We start from the raw sequence: 20,537 nt of genomic DNA, 5'->3' as shown, positions 1-20,537 counted from the left end.
ATAAGAAATAATTGGCCATGCAGAAACATAGAAACTTGTCCGAAAAGAATCTGGGAGGATTGTGGATCACAACTAAAAGCTACAAAAATGCCAAAGTAATTCTTTTATATATTAACAAGGATGTCATGTGAAAGAGGTACAAGAAAACTATTCCTCTCAATTTAGTTCTAATGAAGCCTGAGATGCTGTTCAGCATGATGGTTTAAATGCCAAAAGAGAGAGACACTCAGCTTATAAAACACTGAAGGAATATGGTTTGTTTCATTTTAAAAAAAGGAAACTAAAAAAGATGTAGACAAGAATGAACAATCTTCTAGTTTGTTTTTTTTTTTAAGGACTGTGTTTAATTATTCACTGTAAAAACATTTTCAGGAAGGAATATTTAAATGAGATATGAAGGAATATGTCTAATTTTTAAACTCAGATAAACTTAAACAAGGTTTTGAAATATCCTTCGCCAGAGGGTCCAGCATAAATAATAAAGACGTGTTTTGTGAGGAAATTGCCAACTGCTTTTAAATCCATTTTTCTTAATCTCATGGCTTTATATGTTCACAAGATCTGTTATTCATGATCATGGTTTTCAGGACATGAATCCTAAAAACAGGATTTACATAGAGGTGCTTAGGAAGCCCACCAGTACATTTTATTGCTTATCTTGTTAGAGCCTACTGAGGATTTACAGTGTGTTCAATCTGATAATGCTTTTTTCAAAGTCCATGAAATCAAGCTATTTTCAAGGCTGAAACATTAAAAACGTAGGAGTTTTAACCTAAAATTGATATATTTTCCACAGCTTTGAGAAATTATTGAAAAAGAAAACCCCACAATCCAGATTAAATATTATTTAGCTGATTGTGAAATTGATAACTGTGGAAGTCGATGGTCTATACTGTCAATAACATCTATGGTAATTGCTATGCAGCAGTTAAGTATTTCAAAAAATCCATAATTTAGTCTGCCTGGAGAACACTGTAACTGATGAGACTGCTCAGGAAATCGTTCAAAAAAGAATATATATTGAAATCCCTTAGATTTTAGAACAATTTCTCATAATATATCTGGAAACTTTCAGAAATGCCAATATTGGGGCTTTTTCAAGTGTTAAAGATAATTTCCTAGCAGACTAAGAATCTGCAATAGAGAAACAGAAAAGAAAACTTTGGAAAGTATTATGCTTTTTTTATTCAAGGTTATTAATTTCTAACTTTTTAAAATTTTCATTCAGAACTCAAATGGTGTTGCAAGAGAAAACCAGCAGTTCATGTTATTCTTAACTGAAAACAAAACAAAGCAAAAAAACCCAACACCCAGCATACCTTGAGGATGAAAAAGATCTTTTGTTTCTGTACTAGAACATTCATCAATGTGAAGAGTATGTTCTTCCACCAGCTGTCCTTCACTGTCTTGCTCTGAAATGCAAATGCCTATCAGGTCGTTTCAATGTTGGTATGAAAAAAAACACATCCTTTTGGGGTAGGTTAGCAGTATTCCATAGATTGTCCTAGTTCCCAATAAGTCAACACACTTCTCTATGCAATTTTCTTCTCTGCACATTCAGGCTTTACTTCGCTGTCTCTCAAACATGACTTGGGAGTGAGAGAAGAAGACAACAAGATATCTCACCTGTTGCTCTGTGGAAGTCTCTGTGCATGCCCACTCTATCATTGAAACCCTGCTATTAATATGCTATTCCATTAGGAAAACAAGAGTCCCTTGTCTGATGAGTGTTTTCTACTTACCAGATCAATGTTTAGTCATTAATGTGATCACTAATTTTTCTACTTGTTAGTTACAGTTGGTTTTTTCCCTCAGAAGAGCAAAGTGCTGCCCCTGAAGGATCACTTTTGAACTTTCCAGTCTATCCAAGTTCATCCAGTTTGAATCCCTCAGAAGAACTGTTGTCTCTTAAGATGGTAACAAAATCTCAAGAGTATACCTACAGTAAGATAAATTTGTTTTTAATATTGGTTAAGAGAAAAAAGTTCTCCACATGATTGCCTTTAATGTTTTGCATGATTTTTTTAAAAATATAGTTTTCAGATGAATATTTTCACTTTATGACATGTCATTTTGCTTTAAATCAATCATGTCATGTCATCTTATTCTAATGCAACAAGACATAAGACAAAATTAAAATATGACTAAACTTGACAAGTCAAACAAGAAAAGCCAAAGAAAGTAGTATATATCTGTTAAGACCTTATTTAATCATAATTAGTTCCTTCAATAAACATAGCAGAACAAGAACAACTTCATTTTTTTTTATTTTACCTATATTAAGCTTAGAAAACCATGCACCTTTTCTAAAATAGCTGATTGGGAGATGTTATAACAATACAACAAAATAATATTATTTGATTTATTCATTTGAATGAATAATAAAGATATTCAAAGTGAATATTTTTAAGTTGTCAAAGCTGCTGGTTTGTCAAGCACGGAGAAGATGAGGTCGATTACTACTTAAATATTTGTATTCTACCTATATGTAATACTCTTAATCAAAGCCAAGTCTTCCCAGTGTTTGTAACTCCAAGTATACCAAAAATGAAACCAACAACTGGTCCAAAAAAATTTTAAAAGAAAAAAGGATATAGCCATAAAACAAAAGAAAAACACGTCAACTTGTATATGCTCTAATGTATAATGACTGGTGAAGTTCTTAGCATTGTCCTTTAGGTATATCCTTACCCTTCTCTTATCAACATTATCTTTCTCCAGCACATGTGTTTTCATTGACTTCAAAGGACGTTAGGCTGGTGTCAGCTAATAAGTAATTAATCTTGTATAAACTGTGGTTTGCTCACTGTGATGAGATTGCCTGTCTGCGCACCTGATGTAGACTTGAAGGAAACAGGCAAGTCAACATGAGGAAAAAAAATGACAGAATTAATTTATTCACAAAGACTATCTGATAACCTACCAAGTGGCAGGACATTTTCAGTTTCTTGCCAAGCTCTATTACAATCCTAATCCCAATGCTGTAAGTAAGTGTAAAAACTCCATGTATTCACTAACAATAGATTTTGATAAAAATACTCCAAAAAGTCATTATAAAAAATGTATATTCTCTAATACTCTGCTATTACCTTCTTGTATATTAAATAATCAGTAAAAAGTGCTAAACCCCAGAGCCTTAAGCAAGCACCGCCAATCACAAACTAGCAAGTAATTTCCTACTTGTTAATCTCATCAATTTTTTCCTGAATTCTGTGCTAGATTCCTTCCAAAGATGGAAGTACCTCTGTAATTGAATTTTGCTTTTAAGATGACTCAGTCAGGACGCTTTAATTATACTAAGTGACTATAGCTCATATTTGTTATTGTTGAACTTCACAGTGACATCTTATATACCAGATTTTAGGCAACAGTGCTATGCCATGCAATCTTTCAGGTTCGATTTCAATATATTCTGGGAGGTGGGGAGGTGGGGAAGGCATTAAAAAGTTAACTCCATACTACTTGCAAGGAAAGTAAACACATATTTAATAAACAAATTTTTTTTTCCCTTCCTGAATGATTATGTAGCTATAAATTGCATTTCCCTTAAACAAAATTTAATTTCTGCGTGGTCTAGTCTTCATGAATGGTTGATAGACGAACTACTGCTGCACCTCTCAGCACATTTTTAGCATGCCCTTGACTATTCCTTAAAATATTTTTCACAGTTTTAACTGAAAAACCTAACAGATAAAGAACTTAAACTCTGGTCAGCTATTAAGCATCGAATTTTTAACATTATACTTAAAAAATGAAGGAAACATATTGCTATATTCAGTGTAATCTGGACCATTTGGTACGCAATGACAGTCTATCACAGAATCATGCAGGCTGGACGAGACCTCTAGAGATCATCTAGTTCAACTTCCTTCTCATTGACAGTCCAGATGAGATTTGACTGTTTCCACGGATAGAGATTCCTTAAAAACTCAGGGCAGTCTATGCCCATGTTTGACCAAATTCACAGTGAGTTGTTTCTCTTGTAGTGGGCTGGAACTCCCCATGTTCCAGTGTGACAGGTAGACCTGGGCTGGTCACCATGTACTCACCAAGTTGCTCGCTCACTCTGTCTCTTCCACAGGACAGAGAAAGAAAATAACAAAAAACTGGTGGGTTGAGATAAGGACAAGCAGATCATTTATCAATCACCATCACAAGAAAAACAGACTCAGCTCGGCAAAATTAATTTATCACCAATTAATCAGAGTAGGGTAATGAGAAATAAAAGCAAATCTAAACAAACCTTCTCCTTACTCCTCCTTTCTTCCTGGGTTCAACTTCACTTCCAACTCTTCTAATTTTTCCCCTCCTGAGCAGTGCAGGAGGATGGGAAATAGGGGTTGCAGTCAGTTCATAACACTTCATCTCTGCCACTCATTCCTCCTCAAGCTCTTCCCTTGCTCCAGTGTGGGCTTCCTCCCATGGGATATAGTCCTTCACAAGCTTCTCCAGCTTGGGTTCTTCCCACAGGCTGCAGTTCTTCAAGAACTGCTCCAGCATGGGTCCTTTCCATGGGGTACAATACTTCAGAAATGGACTGCTCTAGCGCATGTCCCCCGTGAGGTCACATGTCCTGCCAGAAAACCTGCTCCTGTGTGGGCTCATCTCCACAGGCAGCAGCTCCTTCCAGGAGCCTGCTCCAACACAGGCTCTCCATAGGCTGCAGCTTCTTTCAGGGCACATCCACCTGCTCTGGCGTAAAGTCCTACATGGGCTGCAGCTGGATGTCTGCTCCACTATGGTCCTCCATGGACAGCAGTGGGACAACCTGTATCACCATGGTCTTCACCATGGGCTGCAAGGGAATCTCTGCTCTGATGCCTGGACCACCTATTCCACCTGCTTCTTTACTGACCTTGGTGTCTGCAGGGTTGTTTCTCTCACTTATTCTCACTCCTCTCTCACAGGTATTGTTGCACAGCCTTTTTTAACTCTTAGATATGCTATCAGAAAGGCATCACCAGCATCATTGATTGGCTCAGCTTTGGCTAGCAGTGGGTCCATCTTGGAGCTGGCTGGAATGGACTCTGTCCAACATCAGGGCACATCCTGTTTTTCTCTCACATAATTCACCCCTGTAGTCCCCCTGCTACCAAATCTTTGCCACATAAACCCAATATATTACACCCCTCACCTCTGTGCATCACATATTTAAGATTTATCATTAAAATACACATTCATTGCACAATCTACAATCTTCACAAACTTCACTTGAATTGACAAAAAAATTCCCCATAAGAAAATCAAAGTAACATCGTGACAAAGCTGACAAAGGTGGACAATTTCATCCCTCATCCCTTCACCGCAATTACAGCAAAAAATTCCCACAAATATCCTGCTCTTTAGCAATGTTCAGCCCATGTTTTGCTCATTACCTCTCCCAACTACTGTCCTTATCTTGAATTCCTCATGCCCCATCGTGGGTCGATGGCCTTGCTGGACTTGTCGGTGCTCGGACTCATCTGTCAAGCAAGGAATCAACAAAAGGGAGTAGTTTGACTTGAACAGTGAGATTCGATTAATGTTGATGGCCCACCACTACACCTGGGGTGTCACCGAAGAGCACACAGCCATTTTTTGCTTCAGATAAAAACAGAAGGCCCTATACCTGCATGTACTAAGCTTCCTGCCCCGAGGGCATGCTGAACTGCTGAGTCCCTCTTCTGACGACACAACGTACCATGCCAAGAGCCAGCTAACACATAATAATTTACTTAGTCCCACCTTGTCAAAAGATTTCAAAAGTACAAAATCTGGCACTAGAAAACCCTCTTAGGAGGAGGAGCCAAGCGAAAGCCTTACCTGACAGATGGATTGACGGGCCTGAACCTCTCTTGCCCCCCAAAGAACGGATGCCTTTTTCAGAAGAGTCGTGCCTCTGACTTTGTCAGACATATCCCCAGGAACACATTGTTAACTAAAGCGCTAAACTATTACCTGGAGCTCAAATTTTGCAGACAGTGCATTTATCAATGGCAATCCCGAATCTGTGATAACTGTCGCTTGAATAAATTACCTATTGTTTCAACTTTGTGAAACTGTTTCAGTGAAAGTCCTTGGAGGGGCTCTGACAGGCAAGTTGAATCTGATAAGTGGCTAAACACTTAATCCTTTAGGCATAAATCGTTGACCAAGTCTGGGACTAGGAGTAGATCCAGCTGCACCTAGGCTCCTCCCTGAGAGAGAGTTTAGAAAGAAAGGGGATTCAGCTCTGAACCTCATGACTCAACGGGAGGGCTTTCAGCTTGCCACTTGTCAGACCCCCTGAAACCCTTTAATGTGACACCTATGTTGGGCACCAGAAAGGACTGAGATGGGTTGACCTTGACTATCTGCAAGTGCCCACAAAGCCACTCTCTCAATCTCCCTCTTCATCAGGACAGGGGGAAAAATAAGATGAAAAACTAAAGGGTCAGGATAAAGGCAATCTAATAAAGAGACAAAGGGTCACATGTGGAAGCAAAGGAAAACACAAGGATTTATTCTCTACTTCCTGCTGGCAGGCAATATTCAGCCACGGCCTGGGAAGAAGGGCCTCAGTATGCTTAACAGTTGCTTTGGAAGACAAACACCTTTATAAAGAATGCTGCTGCCCCTCCTCCTTTCTCTTGGCTTTTATTACTGAGCATAATGTCATGTGGTATGGAATATCCTTTTTGCAAGTTTAGGTCAGCTCTCCTGTCTATGTTCCCTCCCAACCCCCAGCCTACTGGCCTTTTGGAGGTGGGTGGGGAAAGAAGTTTGGAGAGACAGCCTTGATGCTGTGCAAGCACTGCTCAGCAGTAGCCAGAACAGTGGAGTATTATCAACATCCTTCTAGCTAGAAATACAAAACACAGCACTATGAAGGCTGCTGTGGGGAAAGTTAACATCATTGCAGCCAGACCCATTCAGCTTGTGGCCGTTGCCTCTTCACTTCTGCTGTGACTTCTGAGAAAAGCCTGGCCCCATCTTCTCTACACCCGCTTACTAGGTAGCTGTCAACACCAATAAAATGTCCCCTTAGCCTTCTGTCCTGATGTAGTGTGGTTTAATAAAAGCCTGTATCATCTTCAGTCCCTAGTTTTCGTCTTACCAACAGATTCTACTCATGCAGATTCTGCTCATGCTGAATAATTTCACTTGTTTTGGAGTGGTGTCACTGAAAGCAAAGGCACAATTTAGAGCATAATTACTTCATTCTGCAGCACTAAGAGTGCTGTACATTGTGTGTACTTAATTTAACGGAACATCATGCTACTCCTGTTGTTGGTAAGACAGTAAAATATTTATCTATTTTCAACACAAATGGTCTCATACATCTGTGCAGTAAAGTGTATTCAATTTGCATCAGGTGAGATAAGAAGAAAATGCATGGAACAGGACCCAAGCATCTCCCTCAGCTTCAGCTTTGTTACAAAGAACCTTTAGCCAAAGCCAGACTTTTTATTTGGTTGGAGACAAACTCCATTGTTCTCATCATTGAGACTCCGCTCAGTTAAATAAAGCGTATTAGCAACTATTGCTTGTCAGGATCTTTCTGAAGAAATAAGCCTTATGAAAATCTACTTCTCTGTCACCCTGAAGGCAAAGAGCAGATCTGCTATGATGCCAGATGGCACGGAGCAAGGCAGTGACAGCAGGGGAAAGAGGCAGATATCAAGGACAACACACTGCCAGATTTGGATGTGCCAGAATAGCAGCCAACACCACGGGCACAGCTTCTCCTGAAAATGGGCATCTGTCTCATCCAGTTCCACCTTCTTGCTCTCTCCTTTCCCCACAGTAAAAAGAGGTGCCAGCCTGTCTCGATCCGATATCAGGAAGGTTTTGATGCGATCCCAGGAGATGAGATTAAGACGCAAATGCAGTCATATGCCCTGCAACCTTGTAAACTTTATTTTCGGTGAACTGGGAATTGGAGGCCTGGTGGGGACGGCAGCAAGGGGGGAGAAGAAGAAACAGAAAAAAAAAAAAAGAGTGAAGTCAGAAAAACCCCAGCGGGCGAGGAAAAGAAGTGCGGGGGGAGGACGGCATCAGTTACCACCACCACGGATTCGATGATGTCCAGCGATGTCCGGTCGGCTCAGTCTCTGTGCAGGCGTGGAGGCCCTGGCGAGGGCAGCGCCCAGCAGCAAGGCAGCGAGGAGGAAAGCAAGAGAGCAGCGAGGAGAAGAGCAAGAGGGCAGCGAGGAGCATGCGCTGCCCTTTTATAGGGGCATTTGCGGATGCGCAGAGCATGTCCACGTACGTACAGTTCCTGCCATGCGTGCTGCCTGCTTAGACAAGTCCGTTCTTGCCCGTCCATGGGCTACTCTGTGCGCAAGCGCTTTCCTGCAGGTCGTCGTGACGGTTTCTTTCCACAAGCCAGCAAGAGATGACAATGGCAATGTCGAGACAAAACCAGTTTGTAGCGGTCTTCTACACGGCCCTCATCCATTCCCAACAGCCTATGAAATGCAGTGTTTCTGGCAGGAAAAAAAGAAATGAGCAAAGGAAAGATCTTGTACCCTTGGGTAAAAGAAATACTAAAAAGCCAAACAAAAATATTATTTAGTGCTATCCAGCACTACTTCTGGATTTAAAATAAAAGATCTGTTTGGTGTTTTTTGTTACTGAATAATGAAGTGATACAAAGAAATAGTGACCTCCCTGCTACACAGCAGATCTCCTTTGCAAATCTCATTTCTCTAGATTTCTGAGTCTTAATTGATATTTTTACTGCTTTTAGATTTCAGTTTGTGCAGTGCTGAAACACAGTTTTAGCACTGACAGATAAAATAAAAGATGATTGATGTACAGTCCTCCCAAACAGAAAAAGACAGCTTGCTTTCCTGAGGTGGTACACTTGTGAATAATGGTAGCTGTACTTCCTTCAGCATGCTTGCTTCCAAGAACTAGATTGTGTGGATGGGTTGATTCCTAAATAACCAGCAACCATCCCTCCCACCTTCCCTCTTGACTCAAAGAGGCAGCTTCGTTGCTGATATTATCCCTGTCACAGGTGTAAGAAATGTACACTCAACAAGCTAGCCTAATCTACTAACATGAAATTAAGAGGGCAAAGGGGCCCTCAAAATCCTGCCACCATGCATTTGCTCTTTTTAGTCACAGTAGTTAGCCAAACAGAAAAGGCTGTGATTCATGTCAGAGATGGTATTTCTCTTCACTAAGTGAGTGAGCTGGAAACATAATATACAATTTTAAACAATGAGGGATTTTAATGGTATGAAGGGCTGGGATGAGTTAATTTGTTTATAAAAATAAGCTTATTTCCTCTCCAGTTCTAAAACATTAATCTGTACCTTTTTTTCTTGGGACTGAAATGCGTACAGCCCTGTATTGCATGCATCATTATGAGTTACAATACCTTTTGTGTAACGGTTTAGTCTTACATCTTGTGTATCTAAAAATTAACATAAAGTGCCATGTGGAAAATCACTAAAGCAGTTGTTCTGCTTAGGTAAGATTGATAACTGAACTCTGAGCTATTCAGAAATTCATGGGATGAAGTATATTTAGCTAATCCCAAGGATTACACATAGACTGAAAATCAAAATTTGACTTTTTCACGTTAAATACTTACATCATTTTTTGAATTAAACTGTGTCAGTTTGTTTAAAAGTACCTATTACTGTGCAAAAGTACCTATTACTGTGCTGAAGGAAGTGTTAAGTCTCATTAGCCTTTCCAGAAACCACACTTTTCAATGAAAAACATATATGCTGTTTTAGAAGTAATTTCTAGGCTTGAAAAAAAAGCACCGTTAACTTTATCAACCATTCTTTTCCATTCAGAGAAGGCTCGGCTCTTCTGTCCGTATAGACAAAAGGTAATAGTGATTGGCACCTGGGAAATCACATCTACACCGAAACCAAACAAATAAAATTTGTCTGCAAAAAAGCATCTCTGTTTTGACAGAGAAAAAGAAATCTTGGAAAACTGATACGCTGGTTGGTAGCAATACCCTGAGATATTTCACAGAGCATTGTGTTTTCCACTCATAGCTTTTCCTGATATTTGTTTGCAGAAAAGATATATTTATTATTAATTTGTATCACAGTCTTGTGGTCTTATCTTGAGCTTGGAATCAACCAAGATCAGACAGAGAGCAGAGGAGGTGGGAAATGTTTTCAAGATCATATATTTTAGAGTCTCTTGACACTCATAGAAATAGCTGAGCTAGCAAAGTGGTTATTCAGGAAAAAATCTCCATGCTGTTTACAAAAATTGCTGCTATTTTAGCCTATCTGTATTTTCTAAGACATTCTGCATAAAAGTGACTGTTCTTCTTTCCTGCTTGGGAAAAATGGAGTATCTTCTCTTTGTTCCTTTCCTTGTATGTCAGAAGTGAGTACAAGAAGTATGTATGCACCTCTGAGAGTTCATGTCACCGAGGGAACTAGAGAACAGAAAAAGTTAATTAAGGGGGCCCACAGTAAGCTAGACTGTCAAAAACTGGTATGAGAAATGAGCAATGCATCAATTGTTGGAGTCAAAGACAAATAAATGTTGTAATGAACAAGGACAATTAACGCATTCATTTTTCAGGGATCAGGAAACTCTGAAGCTGCAGTTTCAGACAATTAGAAAAAATGTTCTGCAAGTGGAGAAGAGACAGAAAAAGCATTTTATCAAAAGATAATATATTGGAAACATTGCAATTGCATGACAGTGGGCTTCAGGAGGTAATAAACCTATAAGCAGAGACAGACCCAAATTAATTTTTCTTATACTTTAATCTGAAAAGTTTTGAGTCTTTGTTATGCATTTTGAGTTTCAGATTTTGAGATTACCAACACTGAATGTTCACGGTTCTTTCCTCATAGATCAGCTCTCTAAATGTGGGTTTCAGACAGCTTGTTGACATTTTGCTCATTCTCTTCAGGAGAGAAAAAAAACACCAGTCAGAGAAAACAAGTGTCAGAAGAGAGCTAAACAATATTACAGGAGATGTTGGAATCCATTTCTACATTTTTTCTTAAAATTAGTTTGGAACGAGTGTGCCTACAAAGAAATCAACAAAAATATGGAGGAACAAATACAGCATTATTTTATTTTTCCCCTTTTCTCCAGTCAGACAGGGAAGAAGAGATGCACATTACCCTCACTAACAATTTAGGCTTTAAGGAAAGAAAGGAGAACATGTGTTTTTGTTTGGGGTTCTTTTTTGTTTGGTTTGGGTCTTTTTATTTTGTCACTACATGCTATCTTCAGAAATATTGTGGCATGAGGTCTAGAGCATTATGATCCAATATTTAGTGATCCTCTGCAACTTTAAGATTGCTCTAGTTCTACAACCAGAATAAAGTATCTTACTATGCTTCACACTACTTACAGTGGAAAACCAAGAAAAAATAAATACATAAGCAGAACTGCCAGTCAATCGAGTCTTTTCTTTCACTCGTCTAATGTTTGATATGGGAGTCAGGAAGAGACAGCTAGCAAGTGAAATACATATTTCCACCTGTCTTGCACACAAGCACTATTTTGTGTTTCCATCAGTGCCAGAATCCAGTTTTCAGAATGCAACTGCACCTCTGAGTGAGCTACTTGCTTCAAAATGTGTTACTGATACATAGCTGTATACAGCCTAGATTCATCCTCTCAGTGTCTTTCAATAGGATGAATCTACCTTGGAAACAGGGTTGACTACTGGGAGTAACATACTGAGGAAAACAGGATGCAGTAACTTCATCACTCAGCTTTCAAAATAAAGTTTTACTTACAGTGCTGAGCCTTTTAGACTTTTCACTTCAAAATGTGACCCCGTCTGTTCTGACAATCTGCCAGATGCAGAGTTCAAATAGGTGGCAATACATATACAAATGACAGGTTTAAAGTTCCTCACGGCTGTCAACAAAATCTCGGTTTTCAGCATAGAGACAAACTGTGCATGATAGCAGTGTTACAAAGTCCAACAATCAAAGCAGAAAAAAAAAAAAAGAATGCAGTTTTGGTTTCAGAAACCGTTCATTAATTTCTCCCAAAACATCAACAGCTTCTTCATTAGGAAAAAATGGACAATAAGACCAGTGAAGGGATAACTTATACAGACAGAAACCCCACTATACAGCAAATGTGTACCAAAGCAATCCTTCCCAGAGGAAATAACTTCATCACATAATTCAATAATAAATTATCAACTGTATTTAGCTATGGACATGTATTGTGAAGAGAACAAGAAAAATCAAACCTAGAGTTTTGGGACACAGAAGGATATATTCCCCCATTTCAGCCTTGATTGTCTTCTGCCAAGTCTCAACCATTGCAAAAAGCTTTGAAAACCACAGTCACTTAGAAAAAGTAACTTAGCAAGAATGCATTGTACCACTGTTCACAGTCCTTGATGTAAAACAATGCCTTTCCCCTCTGCAACTAATCTTTTTCTGGATATTTAGAAGAAATGAATCAGTTGGATCATAGAAAGTGTAAAGTAATTTTTAATAAATATGTATTATTTGCTGAAGAAGCAGTTTCAAAACTATATTCTAAGCATTTTAAATAAGAACAAAAAAAGTCACAAATACTGAAGTGCCATAGTGGTTTGTTCCAAGAAGAAGCCAAAAGAACTTGTCTTATTTTATCTAATGAAATGTAGTCTAATAAGGGGTAGCAAAATTTTCCACTAATGCACAAGGGAAGAATAATGAAAACCCAACCAAAGAGCTTTATGGACATGACAAGTAGTTTAAGCTTAAGCAGAAGATCAGGAGGAAAGCATTCACTTCAGTGTTATGTTATTACAGCATTCAAACTGTGGAGAGCCTTCCAATGGGCAAACACATTACTCCCTTTTCAGCGAAACTTAGAGTATATACAGAATGGATTTAATGACACTGATGCTTGTGATAAGACAAGACAGAACAGTATGAAGCAAGATAACCCTTACAACCTGTTTTGAAGTACCTAACTTTGCTGTTCTAAGAAGGTTCCTCTTAGGAGTGTAATCCAATTAATTTTTACTACAGAATTCTCCTTTCTCAAAAAATGTGTTTTCTATACGTTCCTACAACTTTCTCCTCTATTAGTGCAATTTCTCCTTAAAAAGATAAAGTATTGAGGCAGCTTGGAGTGGAACTTTATGGGGAAGAGGCACACAGAGAACTCCACAAATCTTCAGCTCCCAATAATAAAACTCATCTGGAATGAGGTGTGAGACAGATTTCCCACTTGTTTCCCCAAGGAATTCTGAATACTTCTCTAACTCTCCATTACTTCTTCTTAACAAAAGGTAAAGCAAAATAACAAAACAAAAGCAAATTAATTCCTTCCCCTGGCTAGATAACTTGGTGATCAAAAATTACTGTTCTTTCCACACACACACTTTTGACCCTACAGAAAAATCTTTGTCACCAGCTTCAATTACAAACAGAAAATATATAAACTCTGCTTGTGCATGCTGTACTAAAGAATTAAAATTTCTGGCAAACAGATTTGCCACCATGGGATGTATTATTAACATATATAGAAATTTCTGTGCGGACAGCCTTGGGCAAGCTATAGATGAGGTTTCAGGGGTTTCATAAATATATTTTCTGAACCCAAATTTCTGTATTTCTCTTAAATATCATTAAAAGTCTTTTGGTCTTTTATGCAACTGTTAAAAAGATGCAAGGACTAAGGCTGAAAATGATTTTCCAGTATTATTTTAGGATACACATCAAGACAAACATACCTATTTAAAAAGGTGGAGGTAGCTTCCCAAGTCCATTGTTTTGTGCATTTGAATGTCTTATGTTTTTATAAAAAGAGGATAGTACGTTAGATCTTTAGCTGGCTGGACAGGTCTGTCACCTCTGGCACCTTGCTAGCAGCCCGTGTGCTAAGAGTAAAGAAATGACTAAGTCACTTCTGTTCGACTCATTTCAGTTTTCATCTAAACTGCAAGGAATGTAAAACCATGACTGTCACTGCCAAAGTTCTGATACTTTTAGTAATAAGAGAAAGAAAAAGAAAAATCAAATAGCTGTCTCTGCAGGAGATAAATTAATTCTCTCCACAAGATCAAATTCAGTGTGCATGCTGAACACTCACTGGAACTTTGAAAAATATCTTGGAGGCAATGAATATAATCTGAAAATGTATATATGTAATTAGGATATTGGCACTTGCGCATCTTACGCTGCACTGCAATGGAAGGGATGCATGAGCAAGGACACAATGAGCTTTTCCCTAAACCTATTCCAATATTGTCATGTTCTCAAGAAGCAAACAGAAATGCAGTATCCTAACAGGCATTCACACAAATGATCTCTTCTCCTCCTGGTTACGTTTCTTCAGAAATTGTTTGGGCATTTTTAGAAAACATTGAACTACATTATGTAGACTTAGACATTGCCTGGTAGACAAATTTAAAAAGTGCAACCAAGTTTGTCTAGAGACTTTTAAGACGAAAATTAACTCAAATTAAAAAAAAAATTAGATTTTATTTCAATTTATGAAGCAGTATTCGCATTATTTTCATAAGTATTTTACGGAAATTGAAACACATTTTTCTTTTTTTCTTTCTTTTTAAGTAAAAGATACTACTTGCCATCTTGAGGACCACAAAAAATTACCTGACTTTCCCTAATTTGTTCCACGTACAGAAGATAACAAAGGGGAAAAAAAAGTTAACAATGAACATACAGTCTCAGGGAAAAGCTTAAGCATTTCATGCAAACCAGGAATGTTTAGGATCATGTATGAAAGGTTCATGACTCAAATCCACAGAGCAAAATGGATGAGGAGCTTCCTGTGCTGCCAAAAAATATACCAGTTTCATCAGAGAGGTCGAAAGGGAGACAAACTTCTGACTCTGAGCTCCAAGTGACCAGACTGCAAAGGTCTAAAAGAGAGACAGTACTCACTTTTCCTGTACTTTTGTGCTTTTATTCCTATGAATTACATCAAGAATTCAGAGTGTCAAATGTTATCATTTTGGCAACAGGCAGCTTAAGGCAATCCAGGCTTGGGACATGCTGGCCCAGGGGTTAGTGGGGCTTCCTTCACTCAGGGCCACACTGCAGGCCAGAAAGTGGGGTTTGCTGACAGTGCATGTACCACAGTAAAATTTCATGTGGGCCAAGAGAAAGAGCATGCCATGGGAAGGAAAAAAATGTCCATTTATTGATTAAATAAATTATTTGAGGTAATAGTCAAGCAGCCTAAATGTCACCTGGTGCCTGTTTGCTGACTCTGAGCAGACTGGCTCTGATCACTTAATGGATATTCCTTCAAAGGCAAAGGGGTTTGGAGGAATTCAGGTCACTTTAGGATGACCTTGAGCTCCTACTCCATTCTCAGGACAAGTATCCAGGCTACAGCCATTTGAACAGGTACTGATCATGTAGAAATAGCTTTTGAGAAAATTACATTCAGTTGAAGAAAAAAAATCCATATCCCTCAACTTTATATCTGCCTAAAGCAGGCATTACTAAACCGAAACAAAGCAGTAGTTGAATACTCACCAAATCACAAGAATGCATCCTAAGGGCACCACAAGGATGTGCAGATTTAGAACTCAATACAGTAACTAAATACAGAAGATCCCAGCCTTATTTGTCCAAAATCCAAAAGCAACATTTTGGCTCCACTCTGATAGTATCCTCACAGAGTATAGCCTGAAAGCAGAGAGAAGGAGCAATGTGAAACAAAGAAATGGAGTGTAGTATTGTCACTGTATAACTGTAAAAAGAGCATTCAGGAATTTGCAGCCTTAAAACAGCAGCAGCAAAGAGAATTTTAATTCCATTTCAGTAGAGGAATGAGTTGTAACATGAGCTTTCCAATGTGCAATGATACAAATTTGAATGGTAAACTTGTAATAGTCTCTCCTCTTACTATTTCTTGTTTATTTTAATTTTTGTGTGTTCACTCTTAGAGCTTTTTCCTCCTCTTAATTATTAAAAAAAAGAATCTTGATGTTGCTTGAAAAAGTGGGGAAAAAAGCTTTCTGGTAATTGAAGTTTTGTTTGATGTGTAACTCAACTCTGCATAGAGAAGACATCAGCAATAAAAAACCTGTATATCAACATACGCATTGTTAAAGCACTTTCCTTATTGCTGGTAATATTGCCAAACTGCTGCAGATATTATTCACATTCAGTCTTAAACCAGAAACAAGAAACTCATAGGGGAAAGCTGTAATTGTGGATACCATATTTTTCCTCTGCTTCTTTGCTCCATGTTCAGAAAAAAAAGGCCTTTATTGTTCATTTGTGCATCTAAACAAATTTTCTTTGTATTTCAATAGACTAAGAGAGTAGCAATGTCTTTGCTCTAAACTTGACTTGATTTACAGATTTTTCTTATCAAGATAAAAAAGCATGCATGTTGTACATATTTGTTCTGTGTACATATATATTCACAGGGGAGAGCTGTAACAAAGAAGCACAGCTCCTAAGTACCTGAATTCTGTATCTGCGCTTGGCTATGTAGAAGTAAGTTAGAGTTGGCATAAACCACTTTTATTTCACAAAGCATCTCGTATCCTCAATTCAACTATTTTTTCATGATTTGTTTTGTTGTTCCTTTGGTACATAACACAGCCCATTCTAGTTTCACATCAAGTAGGCAATATGCAACATGCTCTACCAAATTATTAGCTCTCATAAAAGAAAGCATAAATGACATTTGTCTTTATACATCCCATTACATTAGTAAAAATGTAAAATTAAGAACATTAAATATCATAAATTTCCATTGTATGGAAATCATGATATATTCTTCCAAAGAAAGTAAGTACTAGGAGTTGTTTGCACCTTAACTGTTTCAATATTTCCATAAATATCTATTATATAATTTTAGCAACATTCTGGATGCACTTCAGAGCTCAACAGAGCAGCCTGTTCTGCCTCCTGTGCAACTGTTAATATAATACGACCACTGTTGTATTTGTTACTGCTATACTCTGATCTTTTAGAAGCTATAAAAATAGGCAGTTCATTGAGTGAGTCATAAGATGAATTTATACTCGATAAGAGAGAGTGTAAGTCCGGAAGTTATGCTTGGATTTCAAAAAATATTGGCTGTGCATTCCTGCCTAGATACTGGCTCACATGATACACTGATACATACAGTATCAGACCTGCAAAAATGCAGTAAAATGTGAAAAGAGTTACCGATTTAGAACACAACTATTCCATTTTTATTGTCTTCCATGAGACATCCTCTTCCATGTAAGGGATGTGGTAGAATTGGCAGTGATGACTTAGAGCCTATAAAACCAGGTAAAAGTGTGGAGAAATAAATGTAGAATAGCCAAGCCAGCAAAAATGTCATTATAGAGTAACACGGTTTAGAAAGCCTCGTATCACATTGTACTACCATATAACTACCTTGACCTTAGTAGTCCCTTCTTCCCCATCGAAGAACAGTCAGCATTGTTTTACTGGCAGGAGGAAGTGGGGCATCAGTGAGACTTCAGCAATTATTTTCTCCTCAGAAAGCTATTCACTGACTTAACAATATGGTACATATATTTGAGGTCTCCTTTTTATAAACATACTGATTCAAATGAGGAAAATCATAAACTTCTCATAATCGTACAGTCTTGAAAATTTGAGGAGGGAACTTTGTACAACTTCTGTGAAGCACCTCTTTTTAATTCCTCCCATGTTGTTGAACTTCTTGCTTTCTATACGGCAAAACCTCTCCCATTAGCTCTGCATCCCCTCCTACCACTGCTAAGCAGAGGATGTGACAGTTTCTTTTAACTCAATCCACCTGAGGAAGTGTTAACAGCATGCTGCTACATGCTCCACCTCCAGATGAAGACCTCTACAGGGCTAGGTGATTAGCATGAAAACAGAAGCTGTGTTTCCAAAGTAATTAACAAGATTTCAGAATTCAGTGATGTAAGCCACAATACTAACAATGGTTATTATTTTTTTAAACATTCCATTATTATTATTATTATTTTAAACACTCAATTAACTATGCAGTGACTGGATCAAGTAATCAGCTGGTCTTACTCTAGCTTAAAAGTACAATATGATCCCACAAAAATTTTTGTCAAAAATACCAATGCTAAGAAAAGAATCATCAGTCAGCAGAACCACCCTACACATCAGGCTATGTCCAAAACTGCTGACTTAAACCACTTTTAAAGATAACCTCTCCTCCAATTCTCGCTGTATCCTTCAGGACTAATTCATGAAAAAGCAATGATTTTGATGTAACTACCCTTCATAATCACATCAAAGACTTGTATCCAACCTATGATAATATGACTCTATGATTCTATGATCCCCTTTCTTATCAAGGCTGTGCAAATGATTCATGATTTGAAATGCCTGATGCGTTATAAGATTCAAGAAACCACCTTACAAAGTATGAAAATGAGTAAGAGGGCTTACAGTAAAATTTAATTGTTTAAACATGTCTTATTGTGAAATATTAAACAAATTATCTGATTCTGTAGTATGTGAAGTTTGGAGTTTCACTCTACCCCCTCACTAGGAAGACCTTATGTAGGCGTGGGTAACGGACCATTGTAACGATGTGACCCCAATATGAGTATTATCGTACACCTTTATTAGTCAGCAAAACAAGGTTTATATAGCAAAACTATTACAGCATCTGAATGGTTAAAACCCCAACCCATATATAGGCAAAACTACTGCAACTCATTGTGATTGGTGCAGAGCTGCATCTCGAAGTGAAAACAGTACTGTGGCAGGAAACAGCAACGTGGCAGGAAGGAAGTGACAGTGTGGCAGGAAACGGTGACGTTCCCCCTGCTCCAGTGTCCCGAGCTCGTCGCTCTGCCTTCCCAGCAGGGTTCCGTGTCAGCCGCTCCCAAGGCTCACCTCCGGATCAGAACCTGGGTTGCTCAACGCACCAAACTATGTCCCCTCTCGTCCAGCCAGGACTCCACAACCTTAATCTTACTTTTTTATACAGATCAACTATTTTTTACAATACTTACTGTTTCTAAGCCACATTTGTCATGAAGATGAGCCATTATTCTGGCAAAACTGTGCTAGATATCAACAGATGTGCAAAGGAATGCAAAACAGGCTCTGGTACTCACACAAGTTGTGCCACAGATTTCAGTGAGCATGTTCACACACCCAACATAACAAAAAGCGGATCACATATTATCAAAATATGATAAGTAGATTTTGGAGAGTGAGAACTGATTTGGGATGCCTCCACACTAAGGCACTTCTGAACCAATTGTTTGAAAAAGACATGATTTTCAGACCTTTGAATGTAAAGGATCAGACTCAGAATATATTTCAACTTGAGTTTCAAAATTACTGTTTTTTAAAACATGTCAGGAAAAGAAGAAGAAAAAAAGGAAGAAACCAATCATGCATTTAAAATACAACTTTTCACAGGAACTAGAACCGTGGTGCCAAAATTTTAGAAATGCTTTTCCTTTTCTGTGGAAAAAAGACCAAAAGAAAAGATAAAAAGAATAATTTGCAGAAATCTATCCAATCTTTTTTCCCTGGTACGTATGTCAGAGGAGAGCCAGACATGACAAAGAGATAAAATAGCAGTCGTAGTGAAGGCACATAAATTTGGTGTTCTTTGCTTTAGCTGGAGTGGTTTGGGTGTGTAATTACTATTTTAGACCAAATTCCATATACTCTAGCCATCCTCAAGACAATGAAAAGTCAACTTTTCCCCCTCCTTCATACTGCACAGACTTAGCCCTTTCTATTTAACAGTGTATTATGAAATTAGGACAAACAAAATTAATTCTCAAAGCAAAGAACATGACCCTCGGGGAAAAGGCACTTGTATCCTACCTATATTGGAGCAATTAAAAAATTAAGGTGACCCAACAAATGAAGGTTTTGACCTTCTACTGATGTGAGAAACTCAAGTATAAAAACAAAGGCAAGTCAATCTTTATTCATTGTCCTCTGAACATATGAAGAAATTGCTCTTAATAAACTGGCTAAACCCTGTCACACTATTCATATGCAGACAGAATTTGTCGCCGACACTGTTGTTAGTTATGGCTAAGGAAATACCTCACTAATAGACACCCAGCATGTAACACAATCTGAACTCATTGAAGAAAGTGAGTCTACAATCCAATGACATAATTATTTCAGAGGAATCCTTTCCAAAAGTTACTGCAATGTGAAACAAAATATTTAGGTACTCATAATCTGATAACTATTCTTTTTTTGTAAAAGGCCTGTGAAATTCTAATCTGAATGATCTGGCTGTTTGTGCATCAGTTCCCATGGCCATGTCATCATTGGCACCTCCCGCTGCCCAAATACCTCTTAGACCTGATGTTTCCAAAAGCACCATGGACATAGGCACTAACCTGAGCCCTCACAATTACAAAGACAACTAACATGCATCACAGAGCAGAGACTGAGCAGAGTATCAGAATACAGCTCACCTGTTTTTATGAATACTTAAGGTCACAATTTACTCAGACATGAGACAGAAAAGTCTTCACTGCTGAACCATCTACATCTTAATTCCATTGTAATGGATTCCTTGATTTTGAGTAAGAAAGTCGTTGATCACTAACATATCAATCTGGGAACACAAACTCTGACTACAGAACTGACAAGACAGAGATAGCAGAGAAGTATACA

The sequence above is a fragment of the Opisthocomus hoazin genome, chromosome 1 (genome assembly GCF_030867145.1).
Source record: "Opisthocomus hoazin isolate bOpiHoa1 chromosome 1, bOpiHoa1.hap1, whole genome shotgun sequence".
NCBI classification, from domain to species: domain Eukaryota; kingdom Metazoa; phylum Chordata; class Aves; order Opisthocomiformes; family Opisthocomidae; genus Opisthocomus; species Opisthocomus hoazin.
The sequence above is the reverse complement of the archived record's forward strand: the minus strand, read 5'-3'. Positions refer to the sequence as shown.